We start from the raw sequence: 9212 nt of genomic DNA, 5'->3' as shown, positions 1-9212 counted from the left end.
AGAAAGTGCAGGCTTACTCCCCCTTTTTAGGTCATCAAACCTGAAAGCCTTAAAAGACAGAATTGGAAGAAGAGAAAAAAACAAAAAATATACATTGTTCGTTCTGGGAAGAAAGTGCAGGCTTACTCCCCCTTTCTACGTCATCAAACCTGAAAGCCTTAAAAGACAGAATTGGAAGAAGAAAAAAAAACGTAAAAAAAAAAATATATATATATATATATATATATATATATATATATATATATATATATATATATATATATATGTGGAAATCTCATGTTGAAAAAGACATTGTGTTGGGTGAGGATTGAGTTGGGGTTGAGATTTTGAATGTGAGGGTTGGGGTTGAGATTTTGAATGTGAGGGTTGGGACACACACACACACACACATACACATCAACAAACAAAAGTTAAGCCTTGACTATTCAGTTGAGGATTCTGTGTTTGGGGTTCACAGATGTAAGAACGTCCACCCCTTGACACACATTATATACTGTTATACACCTCGGACTTGGCCCTCGAGTGTCCACAACGGTGTATAGTAGGAGAGAGTGAAGCGCCAACCTATTGCTCCCATTGCACACACACACACACACACACACACACACACACACACAAACAAAAGTTAAGCCTTGACTATTCATTTGAGGATTCTGTGTTTGGGGTTCACAGATGTAAGAACGTCCACCCCTTGACACACATTATATACTGTTATACACCTCGGACTTGGCCCTCGAGTGTCCACAAAGGTGTATAATCTGCTTAGTTTTGTCTTTTGTAATTCCTGTGAATAAAATGAACCTAAAATCTCTTCCCCTTCCAAATCATATATTTTATAAGTCCAAGGAACTGTATCTATTACATCAACAATTTAAAAAAGTTCTTTCGTCCATCGTTCAGTAAAACCCTTTTCAAAATGAGATTTCCACCTATATATTCTTACGATATCATCAACTTTGAACTTAGGTTTTCTGACATTAATCTCTTTTTCATATTTTAATTTTGTAAATGTTTCTGATGGTTTCATATTTGTTGACGTGTGAATCGTGTCATTATACTTATCCACAATATCCTGAATAAAAGATGACCATTGTTGTGAACCGAGTTGTGTGAATTTTTTATATAGTCTCTCTTTTAAGGTACGATTAAAACGTTCAACAACAACTGCCTTCCCTTCATTAAAGGTACTGTATAATGTAATACTGTTATTTTTTAGAAAATTCATAAATGTCTTGTTATAAAACTCTCTACCCTCATCAGTCCACAATTTTTTAGGTTTTCTCTTACTTTTATTAAATATCTGTTGAAAAGCTAACATAAGAGTATTACCTGTTTTGTTTTTTAAAGGGACAACCCACGCATATCTACTCCTCAAATCAATAACGGTTAAAGCATACTTGTACCCCTTATCATTATTGAGTTCAATCAAATCAGCAGACCAGATATAATCAACTTCCTTGGAATAAACTTTCCTTCTCTGAAACTTTGTGAATATTGGTTTATGTAATTCATCAGCTAATTGCTCTTCAGTCTTAATGGCATCATTAGAGCCTATAAGTTTTTGAATTTCCAAGTCCAAGTTTCAATTTAGCACTAATCATCTTCTTCACGATGAACCTATCAACTTTTTCTCTCAAGGTTGGATTTTGTATCAGAGACAAATTATACAACATTTCTCTATCGGCTTCATGCTTTTCTTCCAACGTTGTGGTATTCCCATAATCAATATCGTGTCTCATGCACACTTCATCAACTCTATTGATTGGTTTACTCCAGGATTTAAGATTGTCTGCCTCATCTAATCTTTTATCCAAGTTTGTGCCTGGACCACAGAAAGAATACCCTGGAAGATGTAATTCCCCTGGTATTCCAGTAGTTGTAAATTTACTTCCTGATAAAAACTTTTGTATATCTCCTCCGAGTTTGTGTTTGGAGATAAATTGATTTTTTTTTGAACCACACACCGAACATATACCTTTTTGTATAACCCTGTTATATTTACTTTTAATATATGAAATATTTTTAGTATTAGTTTTCTTTTTACATTTGAGACAATAACTCATTTATTTATGAGAAAAATTCCTGCAGAGTGCAAAAACCTTTTTAGTTTCCAACATGCACATTTGAATCTTAATTTTTAAAACATAAAGAATCCTTAGAAATGCCTTCACTCTCTCCTCCATTTATTTAAGAAAAAAAAATGAAAAACTTGAATTAAAATCCATATCTTGTCGATGCTAATAGTCTTGTCGAAAGTATTGCAAATAGACTTGTCAATTCTTTGTTTTCCTCCTCGGTGGGTTGAGTTATTTTCTGTAATACCACCAATCTTTTTTGAATCTCACTGGTTTCCATATTTTGATATTTATTTTGTCTCGCTCTTTCCTCCCTCTCCTCCCTCTCTCTCTTCTCTTTTCCTCCTTCTCTTTCTTCTCCTTTTCCTCCTTCTCTTTCTTCTCCCTCTCTCTCTTCTCTCTTTCCTCCCTCTCTCTATTCTCTCTTTCCTCCTTCTCTCTCTTCTCCTTTTCCTCCTTCTCTTTCTTCTCCCTCTCTCTCTTCTCTCTTTCCTCCCTCTCTCTATTCTCTCTTTCCTCCTTCTCTCTCTTCTCCTTTTCCTCCTTCTCTTTCTTCTCCCTCTCCTCCTTCTCCTTTTCCTCCTCTTCCCTCTCTTCTTCAACTCCTTCCTCATCCCTTACTATCCTTGAATCGTTTACACCCCATAGAATATTATACATATATTCATCAGGATTTCTTGTTATTCCTGTATCCAAAATAATTTTTTTTACAACAGGAAACCAATAAAATTTCTTTTGAATTTCTAAAAGAGCCTTACCTTTTCTTAACCTTATAATTTTTTCATTATTTAACATTCTAATTAAATCTAAAGTTGTTGGTTTATCAACATCAGCATAATGCCAATCTTTTATTGAAAATACCTCATTCTTATGTTGTAGAACATATTTATTAAAATAACGAATACCCTTTTCTTGAAGGTATGCTTGGACACAGAAATGATAATTTTCTTGAAGCCTTCTTGCTGTCATTTATGTATTAGAAATATATGTTAGAATAATATTATGGCACGAAACACCTCCCCATCCTCCCAGAGTTAAATCATTTTGTATTTCCTTACTTATTATATATAATCCTGTTTTTTCTGTTTTCATGAGATAAACAAGGGCAAAACCATTATTATATTTACCCTTATTAAATTCTTTTATTTGTTGTTTACTTATCGTGGCTCCACAAAACTCATTCTCGATACCAAGTGCATAATATTCTTCCTTACGAGACTGATTTAATTGTTCCAGGTCTTCGAGGTTAATTTTAAATGACCAATTATACCCTAAATCATTCATATCATACACCCATTGTTCTATTCTCATACAAACGATACGCCCTTCTTTATAAAAATTTATTTTAATTCGAACTGTGAATTCTGTATGACCTGGAGATAATATCAACACTTCTGTATCTTTGGAATACACAGCCGTTTTATTTAAGTATATATATTGTGATAAATCGCTTAATCTCACCAAGTCATTCGCGTCAGTCGGGCTTGGATAATTTTTTAATTTATAAGCATTTTTCATGTTAATATTTTTGTTTATATTATATTTATGTCGTTCAGCCTGTGCCTTTGTATAATAATTTGATAAATCAATATCCAGTTCTTGAGATACACCAAAGATAGAACCATCTTTACCAACATAAGTCATTTATATTAGATTAAAAATAATATCATAAAATTTTTTATTTTTGTTGAGTTGAAATAACACATATAGACATAATTGACCACAACACTTGGAATTTAATTATTGGACTTGAAATGTTTGATAAACACCATTCTGTAAGAATTTTATGACTTCAACAGGTGGTGGAAGACCAAAACTATCAAAATAATATTTGTCTTGACTATTAAAAATACAAACCCAATGAGAACCATTCCCATCATTATCTTCTAAGTTCATAATAATATTCTTTGTATGTTTCGGCACCTTTGTTAATTCATCTCTCATACAAATAACCACATTATGAATTTTTAATTTCTTACAATATTTGGCAAGTTGTAAATTTGATGTTGTATTCTTTCCAAATTCTTTCAACCACTCATCAATGCTCATTTATTTATTAGAAAGATATAATCCATTACCTCTTTTCGTTAATTTTACACCTGCTTGTGCTATAGAAGAAAGCATATCTCCAACTAACAATCTCGCTTTATCAGGCAGACCTTCAAGTTTTTCAGCAAAATCTACAATTACACCACTTCCACTAATTTGTTTCTCCAACTCTTTGTTATGTCTTTCCAATTCTTTTGAGCCTGGAGTTGAGCCTTCCTTTCGTTGGCAGTTTTCACCGCTGTTGAAATACCACCCGTCAATGCTCCAACCGCACTTAAACCAGCAAATAAAGGAATTAGAAATGGGAGAAATCCTCCACTCGTCTCTCTTATTGAATATTTTTTCAACATTGGTTTTGTCATTTTAATTTTAAGTGAGCCAGTGTCATTCAAGATTTTAACCTGTTCTCTTGTGAGCAAAACATCAATTCTTACTGCTCCTTTTCTCTGAATTGTATTAACGTTAATTGTACAAGGCTTTTGATTTTGAACACAAGATGATAGTTTATGAAGATTGATTTGATTAACATATACCCCAGTTGGTACTTTGCCACTCATTTATTTAACAAAAAATTATGTGAGACTAATCATCACACCATTATCTATATTAATCTGCAATTCTGTTTCTTCCAAAAGCAAACAATATGTATCAACTTCTTCACTCTCTCCTCTTTCAATGTATAGGGAAGTATCCACTCGATTAGACTTGATAGTTTCCTTTTGAGCGCTCAGGTCAAACACATAGATTGTATACAAACTTTTAAATGCTGTCATATCCAAAATAGGTTCTTTATTTCCATTACTTTCACACACCTTTTGGTAAGACTTGTATGCTTCAGCAAAATCATTTTTTTCCCAATTAATTTCCAATCTATCTCGTGGATAAAATGTTCCATCTAGAGAAACGCGAAGTTGTTTCACCTTAGCATTATCACTCAATGCATTATTCTTATCAGACGCAGTATCACCATCTGGCTTTTTAAAAATCATCCACAGATATCGTGGCTTTCCTTCCAGAACACCCAAATTCCACGTGTAAGTAGTTTGATTGAGTTTAACGTGTTGACATCTTCTTTTGAGGTATGATACACTGAGTGGTTTCTTTGAGTTAAGTCTTCGATTCAACATCTCTTCTGTTTTAAGATTAGGAGTATATTCACTGATATACCAACTCATCTCCTCAATTACAAATTTATTCTGTTCACCAAAAGCACTACCAACACCAAAAAGCAATCTATTTTCATTATCATTCCTTTGTAGTTGAAATCTAATTTTAAGACCATACAGAACTTTATCATAATCACAAAATCCAAATATACCTTTAAGAGGAACTGCCACAGTAAAACTATTTTCTGCTTTTGTATCATCATTATACATTCCTTTCCTTTGAATATATCCAGGGTCTGTGTTTGTTCCCGTTGACATATCAGGAATAAAACCTTCGACAGACCCCTTTCCCATTCTATCACTGAATGTATAGAGTGTAAATTTCATCATTTCAGATACAGCAGAGACATAATCAACCGCTTCAACTTCTTGTGTTCCAATATACAATCGCACACTATCAAACATTTTCCAGAAGAAATCATTTACAAGTGTAGCGTTTGTGTTATTCCCAGCCTTAGTGAATTTAAATTTACACAACAAGAAACTTTCGGAGAGATTCAAATAGGTTTGTTGATTATTTATTTCAAAACTTTTTGTACCATTTGTATTCCAGTCTGTTCCAGTTATTGCATTTACCTTGAAGTAATCTTCTTTTTTAGTGGAGTTTGAGATAATAATAGTATTTTTTTTTTTTTTTTTTTTTTGTATACCTTGGTCGAGGCTCGTATGAGAGCTAACACACAACTCACAGCAATGAGGCATGAGACAAGAGGGGCGGGAGTGGAAGGGACAAAACATTGGGGAACAGACACAGGTGAAATGTGGAAGGGAGAGGGATGGGGATGGGACGGGGAACATGGCGAGGGGAAGATGGACATTAAAGGGACTTTCAGGAAGGAAAGCAGGAGAATTGAAGGAAGTGGGCTTGGGTGGATTATCGGGGGTAGAAAAGATCGAGGATTTGGATGGGGGAAGATAAGAGGTGGTGGTGAACAGCTGTTTTGAAAGCCTGGAGGGAAGAATGGGAAAGAATAGAGTGAGGAAGTTTATTCCAAAGGCGGGAAAAAGAGGAATGAAAGAGTGAAGATGAGCAGTGATTCGTGATTTTGGTAGTTTTACCAGAAGGGGGTTGTTGGCGGACCTTGAGCGCCCTGTGGAAATGTGGTGGGGACAAATCGCAGAGAGAGCAGGGGGGCAAGGCTGGAGAGGAGTCGGTAGAAGACAGAAAGACCACCGACCAACCTGCGGTGATTGAGTGAGAGGCCCAAAGACTCAGCTTCATTGCGGGAGATGCCAATGATCTTAAAAGCCCTGGTTTCGACAGCGTGAAGTCGAGAAAGGTGGGAGGCAGGAGCACCAGCCCAGAGGGGAGAGCAGTACTCCATCAGGCTACGGACAAAAGCTTTGTAAGTGGTCAGGAGCTCAAGAGGGCCGAGGAAGGACTTTGCACGACGGAGGATTCCCAGTCGGCGACTGGCTTTTGAGGCAAGGTTGGAAATGTGACTTTCCCAGGAAAGGTCATGGCAGATAGTGAGACCCAGAAGCTTGAAAGAAAAGACTTCTTCCAGAGGATTGTTGAGAAAGTGGATGGGGGGTTTTGTAAATGGTCCTTTCGAAGAGACATAGTGAGAGTGTGAGATTTGTCTGGATTGAAAGACATGTTCCACGTGTTGGACCAGTTTGTGATTTTATCCAGATCTGCAGTGAGCGAAGAAGCTGCTGCTTGCCGGTCTGAGGGATGACAGATGGTACGGCAGAGGGTGGAGTCATCGGCAAAGAGAAATAGAGGATTTTCCAGAGAGTCCGAGAGATCATTGATGAAAACCAGAAAAAGAACAGGGCCCAGAACGCTACCTTGAGGAACTCCAGCCTGCACAGGAAGAGGGGATGAAAGAACTCCATTTAGGGCCACACGTTGACTGCGACAGGAGAGGAAGTCTGCGAGCCATGAGTGGAGATGGCCTTGAATACCATGGGAAGAGAGTTTGGTGAGTAGGGCAGGGTGCCAGACTGTGTCAAAAGCACGTGATATGTCCAGGGATACGGCTCGGATTTCCTGTCTGGCATTGAGGACCTCCATCCATTGATGGGAGAGCAGTAGCAGCATATCTAGGGTAGAGTGACCTGGTCTGAAACCAAATTGATGATTGGAAATCAAGCCATTGGAGAAGAGGAAGGATTTCATGTCTGAAGCGATGATGGATTCCATAACCTTGCTGATGATTGGGAGAAGGCTGATTGGTCTATAGTTACAGGGATCTGTTTTTGCACCTTTTTTATGCAGGGCAGTGATGTTAGCAGATTTCCAAGCAGATGGCAGATGACCTTGGGAAAATGAGAGGGTGAATAGAACAGAGAGAGGGTGAGCAAGAGCAGAAGAGCAGGCTTTGAGGACACGTGGGCTGATGCCGTCTGGACCGGTTGCAGTATCATCCAAATCATAGATACTATCAATTGCTTCCATACTTGTATTTATTTAGGAAAAAAGATGTTAAAACTTTTGAAACCCTGATCCAAGTATTTGAATTATTTTCTGTCGTTCTTGGGGGGACAACTGAGTTTTACCTTTCTTAATTTCTTTTATTGCTTGTAATTTATGAGATTCCTTCTGAGCATCTTTTATACTCTTTACAGCACCTGCTACATTTCCCACAGCAGAAGCAGTTGAACCAATTAGGTCTTTATGTTTAAGAATAGTTGAACCAATACCCATGAGAGTATCAATTATCCCATCTCCTCTAAATTTATGTCCGACACCCCTTTGTCTCTTAGGTTTATAGTATCCTCTACCAAGATACATACCTTCACCCTTGTAGTACGGGGAAAGGAACATCCCATCCCCTGTAATTATTTTATATTTTCCCAACTCGTGTTTCCTCACAATAACCATCGTATTTATTTATTGGAAAACTTCACGTAGGTGAATTCTGATGGATATAACTTCTCCATTAAAAGAAATCACACGATTATCTTGGTCGGTTATCCTAAAATTTACTCTGTGTATGGTTTTTCCTGACACAGGTAGATAAACCAAATTTTTAGGTTCCATATTGAATTTATAACCAATTGGGGTTGAGTATGCGCTGAATGAAAATATTGTATTTGTTTTTTTTCCATCATTATAAGCACCATCAATCAAATCACAGTGAATTAACACCGAATTTATTCCTGAGGATATTTGAATGACATTATCACTGTAAAACGTCCCATTAGTTTCAATCTTTTTTGAGGAGAAACCCAATAACTCTCTAAATGAATTATCAATTGTGAAATCAACCTTGTAGTTATTTTTAACTTTAATCGTTGATTTTGAAGTATGTTTTTGAATGTTTATAACAATATTTTTTGGTTCATCACCCTGTTCTTTCATAAGACGAGCAATTTTGGAAGATATTTGAGAAATCTCGTATGCTCCGGGTGAGACTGTTATCGTTTTGTATCCACTTCCCGGATTATAACTAAACTTGTCATTTTTCTCGGTTATATTAAATAAGGTATTATAAGTTTCCATGGACAATAAAGATGCCTCATATTCTTTTGCTGTGTCAAGTTGTAGTGGGTATGGGAATGAAGATGTGTGGTCGCTTGTTGTGAAATTAAAACTCAGGATTGTGCTTCTCATCTTATTTAATATGAGATAAAATGTCTTTATATTGAGATTTATTAATTATTTTCATGTTCATCAACTGGTCTAAAATGGCTGATGCTTCATTAAAACAATTGTTATTTCCAGCCTTCTTACTGCCGAACAACAATAACAGTCTATTAACTAATTGCGATGGGTCATTTGGAAGAAAACTAATACCTGAACCAAGGATACTTAAAGCCTGAATAATGTGTTTCTCCTTCTCATTCTTCCTACTTTTACCAGAAAGAATAACCTTATAATTTAGAGTGTTCAGCAAATCAATATATACTCTATCATCATTATTTTCCATATCCAATGGTTTATCAATATACTTTGATTCATCCCTCACAGTTG

The sequence above is a fragment of the Eptatretus burgeri genome, chromosome 6, assembly GCF_056783735.1.
Source record: "Eptatretus burgeri isolate ZD-2024b chromosome 6, Ebu_testis_v1, whole genome shotgun sequence".
Classification (NCBI taxonomy): Eukaryota; Metazoa; Chordata; class Myxini; order Myxiniformes; family Myxinidae; genus Eptatretus; species Eptatretus burgeri.
Note: the sequence above shows the minus strand (reverse complement) of the source record.